Raw genomic sequence first — 24171 nt, forward strand, 5'->3', positions numbered from 1 at the left:
CTCCGTTTATAATTTACATTGAGTGATTCATGCTTGGTGAAGAAAGGTTAGAGGAGAATAAGGAACTGAGTGGAATTTAAGAGAATTTTCAAGTTATAAAACTGCCACTCTTCATTATCTTTTTGGCCTTTTTAAAGGGTCTGTAAAACGTTCAGCGGACCGTTGAATTTTTATTTGGAAAAAGTCGTTTTTAACGTCACAACCCCCCGGGAAAATGGACCGACGGCAGATATTTAACTAAATTGGAAACTTCAATCTTTAAACGTTCATGAAAATAGAGTCCTGTCAGAAGCCTTGGTTTTGAATTAATAATACGTCACGTTAGGGCAATATTCTTTTGCCACGGTATGCAGCGCCATCTCTATTTTAAAATTTCTCATTAAGATCACAAATAGGTGTCGTGGCGGCCATTAGAGTTACCGAACACACCCTCTGATTTTCAACTGAGCTTGGGCTAGGGCTTAGCTTCTTTATCCATTCTTCGCGTCTTTTTTCGGAAAATACTTTAGTTTTACTACATTGATTACTAATCACACTTGGAATATCAAAAAAGCGAAACTCAGGATATTTTTTACTGTTTCTGCGACAAGTACTTACACAGCAAACTCTACCCATAATAACTCAAAAGCGGTAACAGTAATGGCCGTGGTTTGTTTGGGTCTAGGGTTTGTTTCTGAAACATTTGTACTGAAGATGGCGCTACAATATGATTTAAAAACAAGATGACAAAGTCCGCTGGTAAAATGACGTCAAATAGTTCTTATTGAAAGCACTCTATAGTAACACCGCAAGTAGAATAATCTTACACCAAGTTCCTATGTAAGATTTTTTGCCGTAGCCTCTGGTTCTGAAAGTTCTGACGTTAAGCTTTTAGAAGTTCCCAACGGAGCTCGCGTGAATGGAGAGATACAATTTCTAAAATATCGGCCAGGACCGAGAACGAGCTTTTGAAGCAGCGACCCACAGCGGTAGAGAGTGAAGTAAAACAGGCGGGGTTAATTTTTTTATCCGAGTAAGTTCCAGCATGGAGGGTTCATCCAAGTGCACGGTGTTTGCGTTTTTTATGGCAACGGTGTATCGTGTGGAGTGCAAACGTTTTTAAAGAAAGCCGACGGAATTATATTTTTCTGGCACGGAAATACTCTGAGTTTATTTTGAAAGCCTTTTATCCATTTCTAAATTAATACATTTACACCCGATTCCTTATTAGTAACTTGCTCCGCCATAACGTAAAATCCGATCGTCTCCGATCCGTCTCTCTATTGGCTGAGTAACTCACCACAGGTGGACCAAACCTCCAATCCAAAAATTGAAGTTTCGTACATTTTTTAAGGGGGTGGAATTTTTTTAGTGAGACCCAGCTTTCCGTGGCTGATATTAGTTGGCGCCGAGAAAAAATTTTAGTAGAGAAAAACTTTGGGTGTGTTTACTCTACAGTAAATACATTCGGCCTAGCCTTGGGATATCAAGTTTTAGGAACACTCGAGATGAGACGTTCGCTAGAGAGAACCTGACACACAATACCCTCATTCCTAGGCTGGAAAGCAATGTCCTTTAAGATCATCTCCTTTTGGTAACACCTTAAAGAATACGGCATAGATGCTGAAAATTCTATAATCGTGCCCTTTAGTTCTCAGAACAATGAAGCAGACGATAATCAGTTACCAAAACCACAGTCCACGCGCTCACGCCAAGGCAGAATCCCTCTCTAAATAAATGGCGGGCCATCACGTGACTATATTTTTCTAACGAAAAACGCCGCGAGATTCTACAGACAGTTAAAGAAGTAAATATAAATAAAAGCGTGTGAAAAAATTACTAACTACATAGGCTAATGTTTGTCTTTACGGCGGCTGCAAATAGAACTTTCACCTAAATAGGCATAAGGCCTAAAATATAATCTAAGTAGACCTAGAATGTTTGTCTTAGATAAGATATAAGCAACAGAAAGCTCTAGATTAGATAAGATTAGATTAGAACACTAATTTATATTGATTGTTTGGGGCCGTTTTCAATTGGCATTTTCCATGGAGTAGTTCTATTGGAGTTAGAGTTAAAGCTTCCTAAAAAAGTGCATGCATTGTGTCTTAATCTCCTCAAATATAGCTCCATGGTGGCAGATTTTTGCAGACAATGGGTAACAGCATGAGTTTCCTTGAATATCGCTCCATGGTAGCACATTTCTAGCAGCCGATAAAAACCGGCATGAGTTTGCAGTTTTTTCATTTCATTGTCTGAAGAATCGGAAGTAATTTCATTTCATTGTCGGAAGAATCGGAAGTAACGTCTATCAGGTGTGTTAAGCCTTGATGTTTTGCTAATCAAAGCATAGCCCACTTGATCACGCTGGCTGCACGCGCTATAGAAGCCCGCTCAATCGACCCTAAAAATGAGAATAACATAGGTTCGGTCTAAAATTCAAACCCGTCTGGTTTTAACATGGGCCTCTATGGGAGGGGACCCGTTTTTTCAACGTTTTTGACAATATTAGTGCATCCACTGGTTCAAATCTCTTGAATTTTTAATGAGACGTGTATTGAAAGGTTTGATATTATCCTGTAAAATTTCAAGTCTTCAGCTATAATAGTTTTTTTTATAAAAAATAAAAATCATCACTTAGTAGAGAATTTTGCCCCTTCAATTTCTCTACTATGTGATGATTTTTATTTTTTATAAAAAAAACTATTATAGCTGAAGACTTTAAATTTTACAGGATAATATCAAACCTTTCAATACACGTCTCATTAAAAATTCAAGAGATTTGAACCAGTGGATGCACTAATATTGTCAAAAACGTTGAAAAAACTGGTCCCCTCCCATAGAGGCCCATGATAAAACCAGACGGGTTTGAAAGTTTAGACCGAACCTATGTGACGCGCCGTATTCGCGAGTTAACATGTAAAAAAAATCGTTTGGACGGGCTTCTAAAGCGCGTGCAGCCAGCGTGCGTGATCAAGTGGGCTATGATCAAAGTTATCAAACGTAGATTAATTTAGTTTAATTGTAAAAACTGGGAATAAGACAATATAGAAATGTATGAAGACGATTCAATCATTATGACGAAATCTAGGCCTATAGCCAAATTGAACTTCAAAAACTATAAGACCTGGAAATTTGAAATGAAGGCGCAGTTGCAAGAAAAAGGATTATGGGACATAGTTACCAGTACGGAATCTGCACCAGATTTGACCGCCAGTGTTGAAGAGCGAAATAACTACAAGTTGCGTGAGACCAAAGCGCATGCGACCATTGGTTTGGGCATTAGTTACGAGTTAAGTAGCCTAATGGCAAACGCTGAAAGCCCAGGGACCCTATTCTCTAACTACATTTGGATCGTTCCTAATCCAAATGATTTGGATTTGGGGTCGGCTCATCCCCAAATGACACTAATCGGTATTCTGTAACTCCAAATCCCTTTTCATTTGGTTCAAACCCTATCCAAACATTTGGCAAGCCAAATGGCCGGCCAAATCGTCATTTGGATAGCTCTTTTCCCCATTTTCACCCCGTTTGTGGCCGCCATTTTTTTTTAAGGGGAAAAAATTTGAGAGTGGGTTCTTTTTCGTGGTCATTTTCATATTTTTTGAGGATTTGCTTATGGATGGATTTTAAATATAATATAAAGTAGGTTTCAAGCTTTAATATAAGCCTAATATCATAATTTTCCACCTTTTTATTGTCCCACAATCTATTTCTAAACTTGGCCCTTTTTTTAAGGCGGTGAAATTGCGCTAAGCCTTGGCTTCCCGTTAATTTTTGCCATTTAAATGTTTGCCTCTCGAGTCTCGTTGCCCGTTACTTCGCCTTCTCTTATCGTCGTATTTTTAAAGTTTAGACTTTGAAAGTAGTGCTTTGTTTTCTTAAATTTAACTTAATTGTATAAGATTTCAATATTATAATTGCGTTAAACGTCGGTATTTACGAATTCAAGGGACGCGCCTTGCATTTGAATTTCGTTCCCTCGAAACCACCCCCTTTAAGGGGCCGGACTCCGAAGGCTTTTTCTTTATCGTCTGTCAGCCCCCAAAACAGCTGTAGTGAATGTTATTTACTAAAAAAATGTATGCGGTCAGTGTGTTGTTTTTGCATTTTAATGCTTCTAATCGTGGTACGCGTCGAGGTTTACGAATCCAACGTGTGTTGCTAAATGAAAATCAAGGGTGGATACTATATGATCTATGCTTTAAAAGGAATTTGACGGCGCCAGTTAAGCAAAACGGTATTAGGCCTTGCCAAAAGTTGACAGCTATAGCAAGCCTTCCTCCGATAATCACTATCACATGTCAATGATGTAAGAAATTGACCCTCGGATATCCTGTGACTAGGAGATGGTTATAAAGTTACTAAGTCTCGATTTTGGAGGTAGATACTGTCTAGTGACACTTAAAGTAACGATTTAATCTTATAAACAGACTACCATCATAAGCCCATATCGTAAATTAACCGATGTTGATATCAAAGCTTAATAATTTTTTTTAACTCCATGAATCTTAAATATCAACATCAAAAATTATCTACTGAAAGAGATAACTACTTATATTCCATTCAAATTTCTCGCAACATATCAAATTAACGAGTAGAAATGTGCAAATGAAGTTCTAACTGATTAATTGGGCAAATTGCTATATTGGTCACCATTACCGATTGCAGATAGATTTGCGTCCTTCAGTAGTGTTTATTATGCTTGTAAAATGGTAAGCGAAATCTGTGATTAAAGTTTAAAATAGACATGAGCAAAAAGGGCTTTATTCATATCAACTCGATTACCGAATATCTAAATTTGACCAAAATTAACAAAATATTCTCTTCATGATTAAAAATCTTGTTTGAAGCAGCAAGCCATCTAATCCTTATTTACCTTCTTTTGAAAAAAAAGTAGGTTGATACCTCTTTCAGTAGATGGTTGATTGATATTTCAGTTTCATTGAGTTTAAAAAAATTTATTCCACCATTGGTTAATTTACAATATTGACCAATCGACAATCACAAATTTTAATAACTAAATTACAAAAACCGGTTCAAAACTTTATTAGTTTTGAAACAATTAAATTCTAATATTAAACATATGTACTAGTTAATTCCTTGTTGGTAATTAATTTATTGCCTTAGTGAAATTAACGCTGAATTTTATATACACAAAATAAATAATAACTTAGCTTCTAAAATTCAAATGTAAAAATGTGTGCATTATTTCCCAATTAATAAAAGATATCCACCTATTTTTCATTCAAATTAATTTCCCACTTAATATTAATTAGGCCTAATAAGCTTAAACTATCAAATTAAGAGGTTTCTTAATTTTACAAAATTATTACAATCTAACATGCAAAAACCCAAGGCTTAAAAACATTTTACTTTTATATTAAACGCTGCAAAAGAATTGACCAATAAACAGTAAGTAAAATTAGGTAATGAAAGAGGAAGTGACGTACATTTGGTTTGGATAAAGGTTTGGCGGGAGATCCAAATGTCGATTTGGATTTGGGTTAGAGAATACGGTTTTAAGCGCCCTATCCAAATGGAGCCGATCCAAACGTTTAGATTTGGATCATCGTCCAAATGATTTAGATTTTTAGAGAATAGGCTCCCTGGAGAGGCTTGGGATGCCTTGAGGAATTTTTTTGAACCCAAGACACGTTCCAGAATAGCTAAGCTAAGAAAGAAGTTCCATGGGATGGGTTTACGAGCTGATGAAAGTATGTCAGTATTTATTGGGAGAGTATGTTACGCAAAGAGTCAGTTAGAAGATGCAGGATACGAAGTTAGCAATAACGACTTGGCTTATCAACTTATAGCCAACTTACCTAGGAGTTACGACACGGTTGTTCAACATATATATAATGTAAAAGATGAAAATTTTAGGCCGGAATATATTAAAAATAAACTTATGGAAGAATATTGTGTTCAAGAAAGTATGGCGCGTAAATATGGTAGTTCAGATGAAGGGCGAAGGCTTAGAGGATCAAGGGAGTAACAAGAAAGAAGAAAAGGTGTTGCAGTTCGAAGGGAAATGTTCATTTTTGTAAAAGATCAGGTCATAAGACTAATGAGTGCAGAAATAAAGTGCAAATTTTTGAGGATGATGCAAGAAATATGCGCCCCTTTTAGAATACGGCCGAATATTTAGAATATGTAGAAACTGCACAAGACATTAAACACAAAAATGGTCTTTTTTTTCTTATTTTTCTTCTAATTAACTGGTATATTTTTAAATTTAACGGTTAAATTATCCTTATTTTGCGTTTTCATATAGTTAAAAAGTAATTTCGGTTCCATGTATTTTATATATAACTCAGATTTCACGTTAATTCCACATTTTTTATCATGTTTAAGAAGAAGTAAATAGATATAAAAACAAAGTACACTCCATTAATAATTCCCTGCCTCTGGCTGTAGAAGACATGTAAACTGAGAAGCAAACTACCCTCCTACAAGAACTAACCAATAAAGGAAGAGCTTCTTGACGTCATAGGTTTACGGAAAGCAGTACATGATACTTGCGATCCAATTTTAGTTTTTGGTGCTAGAGCTAGCATCTGCTACTGTTCCCCGTGCTACGGTCGGGAAGGTAATCATACGCACTCCATTCTGGGATAAAGGAGGGCTTCTCATATTACATGGTGCCAGCAAGTTTCAACGAAGTGTTTACTTTTTGCTTTTAACAGAAGTGAGATGAGAGTAGAAGTGAAGGGCTCTAGCATTGGTAATAGATCCTGGCATTAGTGAACAAATTTGAGGATTTTACGCCGCTTCAGTCGCGCCTACGCTAGAGAGAAAAAAATTGGTCCAGTTCCAAAAACATTTCTTACCCCCTTCCCCTCAACCTAAAGCGGCGGAACACGGACGCGGGTGCTTGAATCTAGTTCGGCCGTCTACCACCGCGAGCGACTCACGTTTTGGAGGTGAAATTCTGAAACCGCCACTAGAGGGCCAACCTTTGGTGTGTTATCAAGAATATTCGCTTTCGCCGAGTGAAGAATTTGGTTAGCTCAGTACTTCTAGTCTCATCTCAATTCTGCTTTTAAGAATCCATACTTTTGGTTTAAGCAACCCCGAATAAAATATTTTTCTCTACGTAAGTAATTAAGTACTTTATTTTCGTGTGTATTTTCCAATGATCACGTGGGAGAAATAGTTACACCATTGTTATTTAATTATTACGTACCCTTCTAGTTTAATGTAATAGTTATCTGATTAGGTCTAGGCAGAAGAAAATAGGGGAAGTGGGTAGCCGTAGCCTTGAGCCATACAAGTCGTCCAGTGATTCTCACTTACAATGGTCGATTCCCCTACCACCCTTAAAATTTGAATGTGGCCAATCGGCGCGAAGCATAAAATAGTACCAGATTTCATTGCGAACGCCACCATGTAGCGAACTGTGGAACTAACTTGTGTAGTCTGCTTATATTTCTGCTGTGCTTCAGTTTGAGTTAGGGTTACGTCAGGCAACGGGTTAATGCGGATATTGGTTTAATTAAGGACGAAAATTCGGTTATTTAATAAAATGAATGTCGTTAAGAGTACGCAGTGTGATTTAACGTACAAGGACACTACCGATAAGAAAACTCAGGCTGTGTTGAAAGGAAAAGTAAGATCTACCCAAACCAATCCCAATGTTAAAAATCAAACTACAACAACTTGGATACAACTTTATTACTTTGAACTCTTCCCTATCACAGTTTAAAACTTCGGACAAGTTAATTTTTTCCCTGGAACTTAGAAATACAATTGTATTTAAAAATAAAGACATATTTTAAAATAAGTTATGAATTTAGTACTTACCACTCGATTCCAGCCTCTGCCATTCTGCCTGAGTGCCTCACTGCCTCTAGCAGACGCCTCTAGTCAGTTGGAAGGCGTAGGACCGTACTGTCCACAGAATCACGTCACTCGTGTGTTAATGCGCGTAAAAATCCTATCTCTCTTCACCCCCACGGGGAGGGAAATGGCGCGAAAAATCCGTAAACGGGACGCCTCGCGAAGTTGCCCAAGCTACCCACTTCCCCTATTTTCTTCTGGTCTAGGTTACAATTCTTGAGCTACCCTCACCCATATCAGTAGATTTATATTTTTAATAGTTTTTCATTACGTATGCCAGAAACGTTGCACGCCAGACCTTCTAGTGCTGCGGGTCAAATCTTGACACTTGTATCTCTTTAGGCAGTAAAGGATTTATATCTCTCTTCGCTTTTCAAATTTATATCAAAAAACTTTCGACTTTTAAGAAAAGACTGATATCACAATATTACTAAGTCGAGGACTTATTTATACTGGCTTCAATAAAAAATGTAAATAACCGTGTTACAGTAGGAAATAATTTTATAAAAATTGTCAAAATTTACAAATTTTATTACAAAGACAGGGCCACCCGAGTGTATTTCTAAATGCATTAATATTATTTGTTATAAAAATTAATGATTCTATAGAATGAAATATTTGATTTTTGCCCCAAGGAACATGGCCTAATTAGCAGAGTGCTCGCCATATTACACATTAAATAATTAAACAAAGCGTCACGATTTGTGTAGATATAATCAGAAGTATATAATACTTCTCTTCGAGAGAAGTGTACCACAAAGCGGGGTAAGTGTAACGTCATTCTTCCCAACATCGTAATATTTGGAGCAAGGTTACTAAACCGAATCACATACGCGATAAATAGTTCCCTCATCAATACTCTATTAGCGCTAAACTATTTGGCAAGACGCGCTTGTGGATTTTTGTCTCGCCCCAAGACTAGGTTTGCGGGTTGATTGCTGGGGATTTAGTACCAAACAATTATAGAATTCACCTTACGGTGCGATGCCCATCTGAAGTTTGATGAGCGGGAAAGCAAACAAAAAGGGTGAGCCTGGGTAGAATAACGTTACATAACTGAAGTATGAAGAGGATACCGAGTGGCATCCTTCTTCTATTATCCCCTTCTGATAATATGAATTGAGTGTAAACCTTCACCGGCGACGCTAACACGTTGGTATTAGGCAGGGATAATTTGTACGATTTTAGAGGCCAGCTATTTTTATTACGTGTCACCGTTAATTTTGTTCGACATATAGCGTGACAAATTGACAAATAATTTTCCAGCTGGAACAAGGGGCGTTACGCGACGGTCGGAGGATCAATGTTTAATTAATTTATTACCTCTCCGAGTGACGGTGACGTCAGGGAAATGTATTACACTGGACCTGTCTGTGTGTGTCTGTCACAGCGTTCGCAGTTGGCAAATTGGAGCAAACGTGTTCGCAGAAAGCAATATTGACTTCTACTCCATTATCATCATTAGGATTAAGATGTACGCGGCGATCGGCTAGAGTTAGGAAAAACTTCTAGTCTCCACCAAAGGTTCACGAAATTGCGCTATTTCTTATCATTTATTGTGAATCAATCGCCTTATATATCCTAAATTTCCAAAAATTGTTAAAGAGGCATACGCTTGAATTCAAAAGTAGCTATGTTTGAAATGATTTTAGAAATTGAGTTTCTTAAAACGATTTGACCAGAATTAAGGGTAATTAATGACGATTAGAATAATTAATATCAAGTATATTTATTTAATTATTTAAGAAAAACCTCTTTAATTGCGTCTCGACTCGGAGAGGTTCATTTTGGTTTCGCAGCTTGTTATATCTGAATGAATTGTTTTAAATCATTGGAGATGTTTCGTATTTTTTGAATATACAGATATGTCTTCACTAGTGATACTAAATTGTAATAAATATGAACAGTTATTGGAAAGTTAGTGCCACGAAATGAAATAATTAATTATTCTAGAACGCATTTAGAGCAATGTTGTGAAAATAAGCAGAGGCGTTGTCATATTTACTCTTAAATTAACAAAATCGAGTATACCTGGGTATCCATTGCTAATTTGTATAATTGCATTAGTCCAATTATTCATTCTCGTTGAGAGATAATTTAAGGGTCGAATGTTATACTTATGGAACGTAAATTTTGGGCTTATGGTAAAAGCAGAAATTAAAAAAGATCACAGAATTCAACTTCTGGAAACATTTAATAAATTGTCCATCGTAATACAACATCAACATGTGCTGAAAGGTTTTATTTATTAAAGGCTTTTAAATGGCAAATATGTTTTACAGGATGGTATTGATGAAAGTTGCGTCCGCGATTTATTGATCCTAGATAATATGGGCCCAATGTTGAAGCCACTCTGGGTCAGGTTAAACAAGGCAGTGTGTTCCCCACACTTAATGAGTCCTATAGACCATTCCTTTAACGCCATAACAGAAGCAAACACCACAAGGCAGCGCGAGTTCGTAAGCCTCCCACATGTAGTGAACTGGTGTTTCGCAAGGGAAATAGCTTCCGATTGTGGCTCTACGCTTGTGCTTTGGTTTCTCTACAAGTATACACAAACCTAAACAACCATGATAGATGTAATATTTTATGATTTTTAACGAAGAACAAATTATATATTTCAATTCGAAGCGAAATGAGATCTAAATAAATATATTCATGTGCATCAAAAACTCTATGATTATTCCATGTGCATCAAAACTCTATGATTATTCCATGTGCATCAAAACTCTATGATTATTCCATGTGCATCAAAAACTCTATGAATATTCCATGTGCATCAAAAACTCTATGAATATTCCATGTGCATCAAAAACTCTATGAATATTCCATGTGCATCAAAAACTCTAAGATTATTCCATGTGCATCAAAAACTCTAAGATTATTCCATGTGCATCAAACTCTATGAATATTCCATGTGCATCGAAAACTCTAAGATTATTCCATGTGCATCAAACTCTATGAATATTCCATGTGCATCAAACATATGTGCGTCAAAATGTATGATTAATCCACGTGCATCTAAATGTATAGTTATTCCACGTGCATCAAAATGTATAATTATTTCATTTGAATCAAAGTGTATGATTATTAATCCGCACTGAAATGAAGAGAGCTATTTTCACTATATGATACTGGAGTTCGTGCAATTACAGTGCTGAAATGCCCAGTTTGCATCTTGTGGCACAATAGTTATCAAAAAAGTGAAGTATGAAACTGCCCCTAAAAATACTGTCAACATGAAACCGCGATCCAGAACGATACAACACAAGAATGTAAACTGTAAAGCACTAGCCTTCATTTTGGCCCCTAGGAAATTTTCGTAAAAATGCTCGACAAACCCGTACGATTTACCAAATTTAACCAAACGGTTATGACACCGTGACACTAGAAATTCCGAACAATCCGACATTAGTGATAAGACAAAAACCGTTACCGCGCCCGATATCATACTATGAGCGGTTCCAAATGCTGTGTACAAAGAGCTAATCAAAGTTTCACTTGTAAAATTGTCTTCGAATATTGATGTGAATCGAAAACAAAAATATCCGACCCATTCTATGATCAACAAAAATATTCCCACACGTAGCTTTGAGTCCAATTCTGTTACGACTTCTATAAAATTTGTATGTTCGATGACGATTTTTTGAACGTCGTGATTATTTTTCACTAAAAGAAGGCGGTCACCTAGAATTTTTAATGCACATATTAGTTTTGCTGGGTGGTAAATGGTCAAAACCATTATTAACTATATGAATTTGAAAATGAAGTTTGGAGTTATAAATTATTTTAGCGATATTATAAAGTCACTAAGGTTTCACTTGGGAAATAAATTACTTGATTCCAATTAATATGTAAACCCCACTTTATAAATATTGTACATTGTGTAACAGATTAGACGAACAGTTTTTTTGAGTACAATGTCGCTGTATTCGTGAAATCAGATCCCTCACTTTTAGTTCTAGTTAGGTCTGACATTTATAATACCGCTTAATTTGCTGTCGGCATAAAGTATGGCAATATTTTACTCCAGATAAATGTCTAATTAGTTCCGCCCTCTAAATGTAACATACCCCTTGGATTAGAATTTGTAGACACTATAACATGCTTTACATTTGAAAAAGCATCTTAAATATATATTAACAGTAGCTCACCCAACTCTATAACACTGAGTCGAATGCTTTCTGCAGTCAAAGTGATCATTGCTCGACTTAAAGTCGAAAGTGTGAAGAGGATCAAGTCTGTCATGAGCGATATAGACAGTGTAACATACACTAAATTTGGTCGACTCGTGAAAAACTCAGAACCGTAGAAATTAAATAAAACAATTTCTTCGATGTGATTTTCGTTTGTGAGATCAAGCGCATAATACAAAACTATGGCCAAAATGTACATAGCGTACAATATAATTTGCGTGCCGGCAAGTAAACTAATATCGCCAATTTTGTAATTTAAATTGAGCTTAAAGTTTTTTTGCGTTTGTGACTCTAACAGCGAAAGCGCGTTATAACAAGTTGTCGCAATCCCGCGTTTCATCAGAGTAGCATTAAGAAAATACGTTGTCACTGTTAATTCCAAAATGAGGTTAACAATCCGAAACAAACGAATATTGCCCCTTTCGCGGTAAAATTCGGATATGTAGCAACGAACACTGTCTAAAATGAATACATTTAAACAAATCAAAGTTAGTGTCGCTTTAATACGACTCCTTTTTGTTTTCTCAACTCCGTGAAATGCTCCGAAAAATTTTAAACAATGAAATATTCCGTTAAAAACGCGGTTACTCGAAACACTACTTGGTACATTCATTTTATCTTAACACTAGCCTTGTCCAAGGCTGAATGATGTCGTTCGCCGTGTCTTTTATTATATTGATTCAAACACGCAACCGAATGGGAAATTTCCCAAACGTTAACATGTTATCAAAGAGGATCTAGATCGGGAGTTAAAATATACCCTGTAAAAGGAAAGTTATCAGAAACTCGTAGTTGTGCTATTCCCCGAGACGCATTTGCTGTCTTACAGTTTTAGGTTTATCGATTTGGAGCATTCGTTATTTTCGAATTGGTTTTAACCAAGCCTAAGGCGTGTCAGGTGATGTGGTGGAAACATTCAGATTTCTGACGCTCCTGGGCCATGTGCAAAAAGAACCACGGAAAAAACAAGGAATATTTGGGAAAGTGTTTATAACGATACTTCCTCCTTGAATCAATTAAAAGAAAAATTAACAATTCCGGTATCGTGGACTGGTTGCTGGGCACGAACGAAACTGGTCAATAGAAAACGAGTTGGTAAACCAAAATAAAACCTCTCCGAGCCCAGACGTGGACTATCTAACAATTTATTTACCTGAATATGAAATTTATGCCATTTTTACTCGTGCGGGGGAGAATCCCCCCCTCGCACGAGTATTAATCCCGGTTTTCAAGGTCTCTCTAGCATAGCTTTGGCAATACAAGGCGACAGGAATACCGTGTGTTTGGGGCTTTTCATCCCCAGCACTCCGATTTCGAGTTTTTTAAGTAAACACTTATTTGGTGACTCCACCAGAACGAACTCTAGTTGAAGACACAAAAAAGGATAAATAGACTCCGCCTCCTCCCAAGCCCGCGGTGGTTTAGTGATGGTGGCGCACGATGGTGCGGTGGTTTAAGGATGGTGCTAGGGAATAACTTTCCTTCTGAAGACTTACGCTGTCTGCTACGTGTTCTACTGTTAAGTTAATATTTAATTCGCTCAAAACTGAAGGTATGGCGTCTAGTAAAGAAATTTTCACCTCATGCTTGCTTTTTTAGCCCCTATTTTTTCACTTTTTTATTATCTTACATATCCCGCACGAGTGTCCTTTCTGCTGTGGCAGCTTGTTTGACAAGCTACGACAAGACTAAAAGCAAGTCTCGGCTGTGGTTTAGTTTTATTTATTTATTTATTTATTTGGGTTGAATACATGTAAGCCTTTTTTGGCTTGGGTAGTATTTTTTTTTTTTTGTAACAATATTTAGTACAATGGTAATAAATTGTGAGATGAACAATATTATGAGAGCGAATTTAGTAAAATAGTAAAAATTGTAAGATAAACAACATAATAAGATTGGCAAATCGGCATATACACGGTAAATGATGTATGGGTTTACATTAAATAATTAAAAATGGGGGAATTGATATATATAAAAAAAAACAAAAAAAAACGGAATTTAAATTTGGGGTGAGGGAGGGGTAGAAATGTTTTGTGAATTTTATTATGAATGTGATTGTGACTTCGACTTAGCAAAATGGAGGGATAATTCAGTGCGAAATTTAGTTTTATTAGGGATTGTCACGAGTGATTCTGGTAGGGCATTCCAATCAGTGATGACTGAGTTAGTGAAGTGGTGTTGCCTAGTGGTTGTTTTTGCCCTAGGTTTTTGGAGTTTACGGGAGTGACCTCTGGTTGAATGTGAAAGGGTCGGACTGAAGAAAGTGTCTAAATCTAACGCAAGTTTATTGTTGAAGAAGTCATGTAAGAGACATAGGTTATTTATACGATGACGCGTACTGACGGAGTCTAATTTAAGTTTGTTTAGGCGTTCTGTGGCTGGTATAGTATCAAAGTTTTTGGTTAATTTTGTAAATTTATTTTGGGCCTTTTGTAGGGCGTTTATATCGAGAGTGGAGGAAGGGGTCCATATCGGGGAAGCATAGTCTAAAATAGGTAGCGCTAAGGCTTTATATATAGTTGTTATTAATTTTGGGGCCCTATGGTTGAAGGTACGCCTTACTAAGCCTGAGAGGGAGTGTATCCGCTTTACTACTTTGTTAGTGTGGTTAGAAAATTTGAGGTGCGGATCCGTTAGAACCCCTAGGTCAGGCTCAGATAAAGTAGTTTTAATGGGAGACCCGTAGAGGTGATACGTAAAGTGCGGGTTTGAGGAACCTAAATGTAGGATTGCACATTTGTCGATGTTGAATTTTAGGCCATTCGTGGTGGCCCAAGATTCAACTAAGGACAAATCTGCCTGTAGTTGGAGTGAGTCAGAGGTTGAGCGAATATGGTACGAGAGTTTGGTGTCGTCAGCAAATAGCAGTATTAGGGCGGATCGCACAATCGATGGGAGGGTGTTGATGAATATGTTGAAAAGTAGGGGACTTAAAACTGAGCCCTGGGGGACCCCCCTTTCTACCGGTGCCCAAGAAGAGTGTTGGCCCTTGACCACTACCCTTTGTCGTCGATCAGTTAAATAATCATTTAACCAGGCTAGCGCCAAATCAGATATACCTGCCTCAGAGAGTGCCTGGAGGAGCTTATGGTGAGGGATACTATCGAAGGCCTTAGCTAAATCTAAATAAATTATGTCGACATTATAGCCCTCATCTAGCCAGGTTGTCCATTGATTGGTAGCTACTAACAAATTGGTCAAACAGGAGCGTTTACGGAGGAACCCATGCTGGGCTGGCGAGAAGAAATTAGTGGTAGTAAGATGGTTTAGTATTTGATCGTAGACTAAGCGTTCACAGATTTTAGCTATTTGGTTGAGGGAGCTAATTGGGCGATAATTAGTGACATCGGTTTTGGAACCTTTTTTAAAAATTGGCGTAATGTTTGCTTCTTTCCATTGTTTAGGTAGGGTACCCGATGTAAAGGATGCGGATATGATGTGGTGTAGGGGGGTAATTAAATTATGGATAAGTTTTCGGAATAATATTGGGTGTAGATTATCGGAACCCGGGGATTTGGTAGCAGGGAGGGTTAGGAGGATCTTAGTGAGACTGGATAAGGGACATTCAAATAGGGTAAGAGCTGTTGGCGGACCTTGAATCGGGACGACGGGACATGGTTGTGGCGTCGGAACGAGAGTCGGGATGATGGGATATGTTTGCGATGTTGGAGCTGCTACTGTCGTGGCAAAATATGAATTTAAACATTCCGCGTTTTCGAAGCTGGTGAGAGTAAGATTGCCGTCAGGTTTACGTAGCTGCATAATCGGGAAACGGCTTTTTCTGAATTTGTTGACGTAGGCGTAGAATGATTTGGGGTTTGAGGATATCTGGGTAATTAAGTTTGCTTCGTGTTTACGTTTAATGCTTCTCAGGTGGTTAGTGTGTGCAGTAGTAGCCTTGCGACTTTCTTGTAGGTAAGTCGATATGATAGGGGCAGGGGCGTGGTGAGATTTAGCCCGTTTAAGCTTACGCCAGGCAGTAGTCTTATGTTTTCTCGAAGTTATAGTACGGGGATTGATGGTTGGTGATTTTGTGTTTGTGCGAAAGGGTACGAAGGCAGTTATGCAACGAAAGATGACCGAATGGAAGGCCCTCCATAGTGAATCAGGGTGATTATCTTGGAGGAGAATAACCCAGTTAATTGTATTTAGATATGAGGAGAAGGAGTCGAAGTCACAACGGAAGAAGTTTCTAATGGGACGATGTATATAGTTGGAGCCAGATATGTGGGTGGTGAATAATATTACATTGTGATCGCTTAGCCCTAGTGGGGGTTCAAAGGTTGGGTTTTGAATAAAATTTCCATCGGTACAAAGGACCAAATCTAGGAGGCTATCGTCGGAGAGTAATCCACCATTACGGGTAGGAGTGGTAATTGTTTGGGTAAGAGCGCAATTAATTATAGTGGTGAGGAAAGTACGCGACTGGGGGCTAGCCCCTGGTAGGCTCGTGTAGGTTGTCCAATCTATTTTGGGATAATTAAAGTCTCCCATTAGTAGCAAAAGATGTTGGCGGGAATCACAGTAGGTGGTAATTTTGGTCAGATAGTCAAAATATCGTGATTATCGTAAGTTGGGGAGCGGTAGTGAACACCGATGACTATTTGGGCATGCGAAAGTGTTATTTGGACTGTTAAAATGTCTAATCCGCTATAGGCAACGATGGGGGGGGCAGAAATGAAATTCAGTGGGGTCTAATTGTCTAGTGGGGAGAGTTTCTAGCAAGTATAAAGCCACTCCGCCTCCATGGGAATGGGGACGGTCGTTGCGAAATAGGTTGTAACCATGGATAAAGTGTTCATTAGGTGAATGTTCCGGTGTCCACCAAGTTTCGGTGACAGTAGCAAGCAGAGGGCAATGGAGTTTAAATAGTAAGAGAAATTCTGCAAATTTTAAGGTGCCGCACAAACTTCTTGCGTTGACTAAGATGCCTTTTGAATGTTTAATTGGGGGGGGGGGGCAAGTTTAGGTTGCGGTGGACTGATTGATGGCAGTGAGGCCAATAAGCAATGGAGATACGTGTCTGATGAAGGCATAAAGGGCGAAACCCTGGGGTTGAGTGGTAATTGCGAAGATCTAAGGTGAGGTTGTTGGGGTTGTGTATATGATGTAGCTTGACTAGATGAGGTGACTTGGAGTATAGGGGTTAAAGTCAGTTTTTTTGGTAAATCGTGTTGTTGGGGTAGACGTTGTTGAACGACGGCATATAGTTTTGACGTGAGAGTGGTGTAATGTTTGTCGGATTGGACAGACTTGGAGCGTAATAAGGTACTTGAAGAGTACTAGGTGGCAAGTGCAGGTTAGGGTGAGCCCTTGGCTGAATAGGGGGTGTTGGCAAAAGTGGACGGGTGTCGTACCGGTTGAAGGATTTGATATGAGTAGTATCGTCCTGGTTGAGATTAAGCACTTGTGGCATTTGGAGGGTTTCTGAGGGCCGATTGGAAGATCTTTCGCAGATTTTACCTTGGCGAATGACTAAGTCGTTGCGACCTTGGGCCCGAAGAAGACGCAATTGATGACGCAACTCAGTGTGGTGTTGTCGCTGTTCTGGTGAACGGTCGACAGTGTACGAGTACGAAAAGCCATAATTTTGGTCTGATTTCAAGACGTGTAGCTGACTTATAAAATTTTGTCTGTCTTTCACAGTTGGGAATTTAAATATAATCGGTCTGGGTTGCGTCTTAACGTCGGGTTTGCCGATGCGATAATATTGAACGTGAATGAGTTCATCGTGTGTGAGGCCGGTATCGCGAAGAAGGGTCTTACAGAAGGACGTATCGTCTGATTGTGAAGTTTCTGGGACAACAAACAAATGCCACTGGATTCTCCAATAGTCTAGGTTTGGAGTTGACTGACTTAGCAAAAGCTAGTTTTAACTGCGCCCTCGAAACCGATTTCCGATTGGTTCCTGCCTTTTTCAAGGTAAAATTTGGTGTAGAGAATAATAAGCAGAACTTTCGGGGCTAGGAAAATGTTGACTTATGCGTGTTTTGAATTTGTATTGTAATGCCGATTTAAACAAGTTGAGAAACAAAATACTACCTCTCTGAGAGGACTATGAACTATTTATATTTATTGGTAAGCAACTTCAGGCTCCATTGGGCTGTAAACTCTATCCTTTCGTTACACCTCAACAATATTCTTAGTTACCCAGCATGATTGCTAACGTTTGTCTATACCAAAGAAAATTTATCTCTACTATTCTCTAGCCGTACAAAAGAGATCATTCACAAAAGAATGGACGCTATCTTAATTATATTAAAGGATTGTAAGATTATTCATTTAAAATGTGTATTTAACTTCACAGAGGACACGAAACAACGCCAATTTAACTTCACAGAGGACACGAAACAACGCCAATTTAACTTCACAGAGGACACGAAACAACGCCAATTTAACTTCACAGAGGACACGAAACAACGCCAATTTAACTTCACAGAGGACACGAAACAACGCCAATTTAACTTCACAGAGGACACGAAACAACGCCAATTTAACTTCACAGAGGACACGAAACAACGCCAATTTAACTTCACAGAGGACACGAAACAACGCCAATTTAACTTCACAGAGGACACGAAACAACGCCAATTTTAATCGTATTTATCTTTGCTAGGGCCTCTGGTGTCATTTATCATAAAGAGAAACATTGGCTTATTGTGTTCTCTATCGCTACAAGTTACAAGGATCATCTAAGGAAGTAAATCGCTGTAGGTAATGCCTTTATTCGGTTCCGTATTAGAGGAAACACGTTTGATTGTTTGCAATGGGTGACGGCAGAGCTATACTTCTACATTATAGGGTTATAATTGTATATTATAAAATTTCAAACTGTACGTCAATAATATAGCCGTGTTTCTATAATGTAATCTAAACAAAGTGATTCAGTAGTCCAAAAATCCCTTTTAAAAATATACACGTGAATCTGACATGTCTGACACTTTACATTGTTACCGTTACTTCAATCGGTTTTCAATAATGAACCTTTCCTAATAAAGCTAATGCATTTTACTCGGAGAAAGAGCGGGGATTCAAACGCAGAAAGGAGGACTTTTTATACATATTCACGAATAGCGTGTTGAAGAGACAGTACGTTTCTATTTGCTTTATTTTCTTTATAAAATAAATATAATATAAAGTTCAAATCCATTAAAGCAAAATGTAGGTTATAATGTTCGTCGAACAAAGGCTGATTTGCTATAAAAGTCAACACTAGCATATGGCATTTCAATTTTTCATAAATAATAGGCAAAATAATAACTTAAAGTATGAATAGTACTTTATTGTTACTCTATTTCATCAGATCCTCTTTTTTACTGCAGGGTATATTACTTCGCTAAAGAAGATATGGCGTGACAGGGAAGGTTTCCACTATTCAAAATAATGAAATTTATCTCAGGAGAGGCAAGATTGAAAAAGACACTTAAATTTGTACAACAAGCTTTTCCAAGTTAAGAGTCATAAATAATTTCCTTAATGGCCCATTCAACAGAGTCCAATCAGGTGATGCAAAATTGTGTAATTCCGATTGTCGTTTGATAATGGTGAGGTGGTGGTTATTGGGAATTTGGTCTATTTGGAAGATTATAGATCATCGCAAACGACCGATGAAAAATGTGTCGATGTGGTATTATTGGAAGACTAGTAGATGGCGGTGTAGCTCGAGGCCAATAAATACAGATTGGTGTGTATGTGAGATAGATGATAATAAATACAGATTGGTGTGTATGTGAGATAGATGATAATAAATACAGATTGGTGTGTATGTGAGATAGATGATAATAAATACAGATTGGTGTGTATGTGAGATAGATGATAATAAATACAGATTGGTGTGTATGTGAGATAGATGATAATAAATACAGATTGGTGTGTATGTGAGATAGATGATAATAAATACAGATTGGTGTGTATGTGAGATAGATGATAATAAATACAGATTGGTGTGTATGTGAGATAGATGATAATAAATACAGATTGGTGTGTATGTGAGATAGATGATAATTAGTGGATGGAAAAGTTGGCGGATAGCTAGATAACGTAGTGAAATACCATTTTCCGAACTTCTATGAAATGGGAACGCGTTACGAAAATTGCGAACGCGGTGACAGACACACATACAGAAACGGCCAGTGTAACACATCTCCGTAACGTCATCGTTACTCGAAGAGGCAATTAGGTTAACGATCAGGGAAAAAAACGAATATTGTCTTTCTCCGTGCAGTGCTCCAAATATTTCAAACAATGAAATATTCCATTAAATACGAGGTTACTCGAAACACTAGTTGGGACTTTCTTTTTATACTAATGTAGTGTTCAGTGTTGCTTAATGTCGTATAATGTGACTTTTACTATATTGACTCAATACACAACAGAAAAGCGAATTTCCCAAATGAGAAAAGTTGACTTGCAATCAAAGATCAACTAGATAAGGAATGCAATATTTTATAAAATGGAGAGCGATTGGATACTCCTAAACTAAAAATTTATTAGATTACTTGCATATTTTAAGCTACCCAATCTTGCGATCTCATAATCTAACCGGGAAGGGCCTAAACAGGATTTCATAGGATCCGAAAGAATGGTCTTTCTATATCCCTCTCAAACCCCTTGAACGAGCGCCACCTTGAGGTGAAATGATACACTGCTGCTCGATTCACATTGGAAATCTTCGCCACCGATGAGCGTATAGATAATTTTCCAAGAGCAAACATGTTACGCAATGTTAATGTTAACAGAACCTATTTAAGGCATGGCGGCATGGGTAATAGCCCCACGTGACTTATGGGCCCCAACCGGTAACCTTCGAGGAAAAACATTAAGAGCCAACGACATTACTAATATAGAATATAGAAACAAAAAAAGTCCCAAGTTGATTTAGGCCCGAATAAAGCGTAATTATACTTTGTAAAAGTCGAAAATAAACAAGTTGAGAAATCCAATACAATACCTCTCCAAGTCGCATTCACTAAATTATTTTTATATTTATCATTTTGGCAAATTTTACCCGAGAAATATGAAACTAGTAATTTATTAACCAAATAATTTTAAATATTCATATAACTCAACCCTCAAATCGAATAATCCTAAGAGGGAACTTCTTTTGACCGTTGCAATTTTTAGGAATGTCGATTGGCTCAAGTAATGAAATTCAAGGTACAAAAAACAAGCTATTTTAGAGTAACTACTCTTTGTACGTAGTTCAATGAACTCTCGGTTTTAGACGTATAAATTACATATTTAAATACTTTAAGAAAAACTTTATTATCGTTCATATGTTAAAAGTATAATTGAAATTTCATTTTAATTTGTACGTGCATTTCTTCACTTTCATTATTAAATTTTTTAAATGAATTTTCATATATATTAGATTGAAATTAACAATACTATAATAGAATATCAATAAAAACACTTACCTTTAATTAAAATACGCAGTGATGTTTACTAAAGCTCTGTTAGCATGATCGGACCAAAGATTAAGACTGTATTGTAAATTACTTCATGGGTTCATCGAACTTTATTGTTGCTGCCAAATGAAAGACAGCGTGCACATTGCTGACCAGTGTTTCTAAATAAGATCATAATGAAGGCGGATATTGTTGCCAACTATTGGAATAAATTGGGACAAGGCGATGAGATTCTCGAATCTAATACGGTCAAAGACCAACGTATCGCGATAAAGTTGGATTTATAAGCACTTGCTTTGTAGAGAAATTGTTTCAGTAGGCCTAGCCTGAATTTCCTTCACATTTCCGTTAGCCATGTCCTCGAGTCCTTGTTGACCGTTTCCTAGGGTCTTTGTTGACCGTTTCCTAGGGTCTTTGTTGACCGTTTCCTCGGGTCTTTGTTGACCGTTTCCTCGGGTCTTTGTTGACCGTTTCCTCGGGTCTTTGTTGAACTGTTTGTCCGTTTTTGGGTCTCTAAAGGACATACACGGATTTGATGTCAATGCAGGACGGAAGTAGTTTCTCGACCACGGTTATCATAACCCTCTCTACAAAATCGAGCTCAATAATCACGTAGCTCACGAAAACTAGTTTTTCAATGCCCAAAAAAACCACTTTATCTAGCAAACGTTTTGGTACGTACTCTCTAAGATAGTTCCACTAGCATCTAGAAAATGGCGGTTGGAAATGTAAAAAACTTTTCATTTTCAACCTTCATGGATTGAAAGGCATACAAAAGTTTAATGCATTATCTTTACCTCACGTTAATTTTGAAGTAATTAACAAGGCTTTATATTTGCTAACTTCTGTTATCCTAACCCGATATCAAATAAAGAAAGTACCGTTTCTTTTGTAGGATACTACGATATAAGCAAAAGTACTCGAATGCCGAGACCGATAAATGAGAGATACTTGATAGTAGATTCTATGTATAAGATAACCATTTCATAAGATATGTTCCAAATGTTTAAGTTGGAATGGTTACCGAGAGCTTATCATGAAGTGACGTAGGTGAATGTCATAGATTCTCGTAAAGCGACGCCTGGTGAGGCGCTGTCAAAGGCTTAGTTCAGACCAAATAGGAAGATGGACTGCAAAACAGCGTGCAGTGAATTCTCGTGTCGTTCTCGAACTATAGTCTGTCAAACGAAAGAAGAGCCCTGAGAAATTTGTCCAAATTGGTGTCGCCACCATCGACCCCATAGTACTTTATCAACTTGTTTTGATTTGTCAATTGTCGTCTGTAATATAGTCTGCTATTATGTCATTAAAATATATTGCAATGCTAGTTCAACAAAGATAAAACTCGTGTCTTGTCGTTAATTTTGTTTTATATTCTTTAATACTCGATGATCGTAAAAAACCATGAAACATAAACATATATATTGCAAAATGTATTGGTTCTATTGCGATTAAGCCTATCTGTTTATAGCAGACTATATTACAGCCGACTATTGACAAAACAAAACAAGTTGATAAAGTACTATGGGGTCGATGGTGGCGACACCAATTTGGACAAATTTCTCAGGGCTCTTCTTTCGTTTGACAGACTATAGCTCTCAGTTCAAGTCTCAAGCATTACGAAGAATAGGTATTATCAAACTCATGGAGCATATCTCATAAACTTATGATTTAACTAATGAAAAGTTTTTAAATCAAAAACAATGCAGTGATATCCAAAACACTGGCGTAAAAGCCGAAGCAAAAGAATATTTTTACTTTAAGTCTATCGCTTAAAGGGCGCGCTGCATCCTTTTAGATACGTGACATAAATATTAACGGAAGAATCGTCTCAACCCAGTATGTATGCGAGGATGGTACCAGAGGCTAAAGCTATCGTTTCATGTTATTATTAGCTTAAATCCGTTTTTTATTCTACAACATCAAGGCCACTTTTAATAAACCAAAATTTAAAACTCTACAGAGGGATCTTAAACCAGAGATTAAGGCTCGTTTCTAAAAAAGTGAATTGGTTTTTTTCCAATGGGTTGTTCGTAGGACGAGCGTCTCTGGAGGGCGCGGTTAACAGTGAAAACTAGCTTTAAACTAGTTCCAACTATTACGACGCAAATGATTCTATCGATGTTTAACATTCCTTCCCTTGGAGTGGGTATAACTTTCCATTAATCGGTGACCTTGTACATTAAATACGATCTTTATATTCTAGAGGCTCAAATTTCGTATAAAATCGCTATTTTAAAATATAAGATTCAAATTTGCTTATTGACATGGAAGAGTTAACAACCAGTTTTCTCTTGTCCACTACAATTTTACTTTTGAGCGTATTAGTTTATTTTCTACTGAAGCGACGTTACAATCCAGCATGGACGAAGGAAATACCCACAATCCCGGGGATTTTTCCGTTTGGCCATTTAATTAATTTCTTCGCAAATATTCCAATAAAACTACGATCTGCTCCAATTTTTGCGGGTAAGTTACAGGCGATAATTTCCATTTACGTAGATTTCCCAAAGACCGTCAAACAAATTTTCTATTCTGAGAGAGCGGTAGCTCTCTTAGATAAGACTTCTTACTGCCCTTAATGTATTGATTCTGACTCCTGACTGCAAGATCATTCTGAGTTTTGAAAACTATAAATTTTTTCAGTTATAAGACGAAAGACTTAGCTTTATCTTTCCGTCCGTTAGTAACGCTCTGATAGAGTTCAGTTCGCCAAATATAATTGGTCGTAGTAGCGATCCCTGGTTAGG

The 24171-nt window shown here is 37.5% G+C and overlaps 1 protein-coding gene and 1 long non-coding RNA gene across 2 annotated transcripts in view; one reads left to right on the forward strand and one right to left on the reverse strand.

Moving 5' to 3' along the window:
• The window catches only part of LOC149708947 (transmembrane protein 53-A-like), a 30392-nt gene extending 8413 nt beyond the window's left edge, over nucleotides 1-21979 (reverse strand). Inside the window, exons 1-2 of the mRNA XM_089864393.1 lie at nucleotides 21763-21979; nucleotides 21431-21620 (exon numbers count right to left, since the gene is read on the reverse strand). The gene's annotated coding sequence lies outside the window, so the exon portion shown is untranslated. The remainder of the gene's footprint in view (nucleotides 1-21430; nucleotides 21621-21762) is intronic.
• On the forward strand, nucleotides 1376-5232 carry LOC149708948 (uncharacterized). Its single transcript, XR_016381237.1, has 2 exons — nucleotides 1376-2294; nucleotides 3022-5232. It is a non-coding gene; the product is annotated as an uncharacterized LOC149708948 (long non-coding RNA).
• Nucleotides 21980-24171: the final 2192 nt, after the last annotated feature.

Source organism: Phalangium opilio, unplaced genomic scaffold (genome assembly GCF_054372755.1).
Source record: "Phalangium opilio isolate 3A_F unplaced genomic scaffold, DU_Popi_V2 ptg000013l_1, whole genome shotgun sequence".
Lineage (NCBI taxonomy): Eukaryota > Metazoa > Arthropoda > Arachnida > Opiliones > Phalangiidae > Phalangium > Phalangium opilio.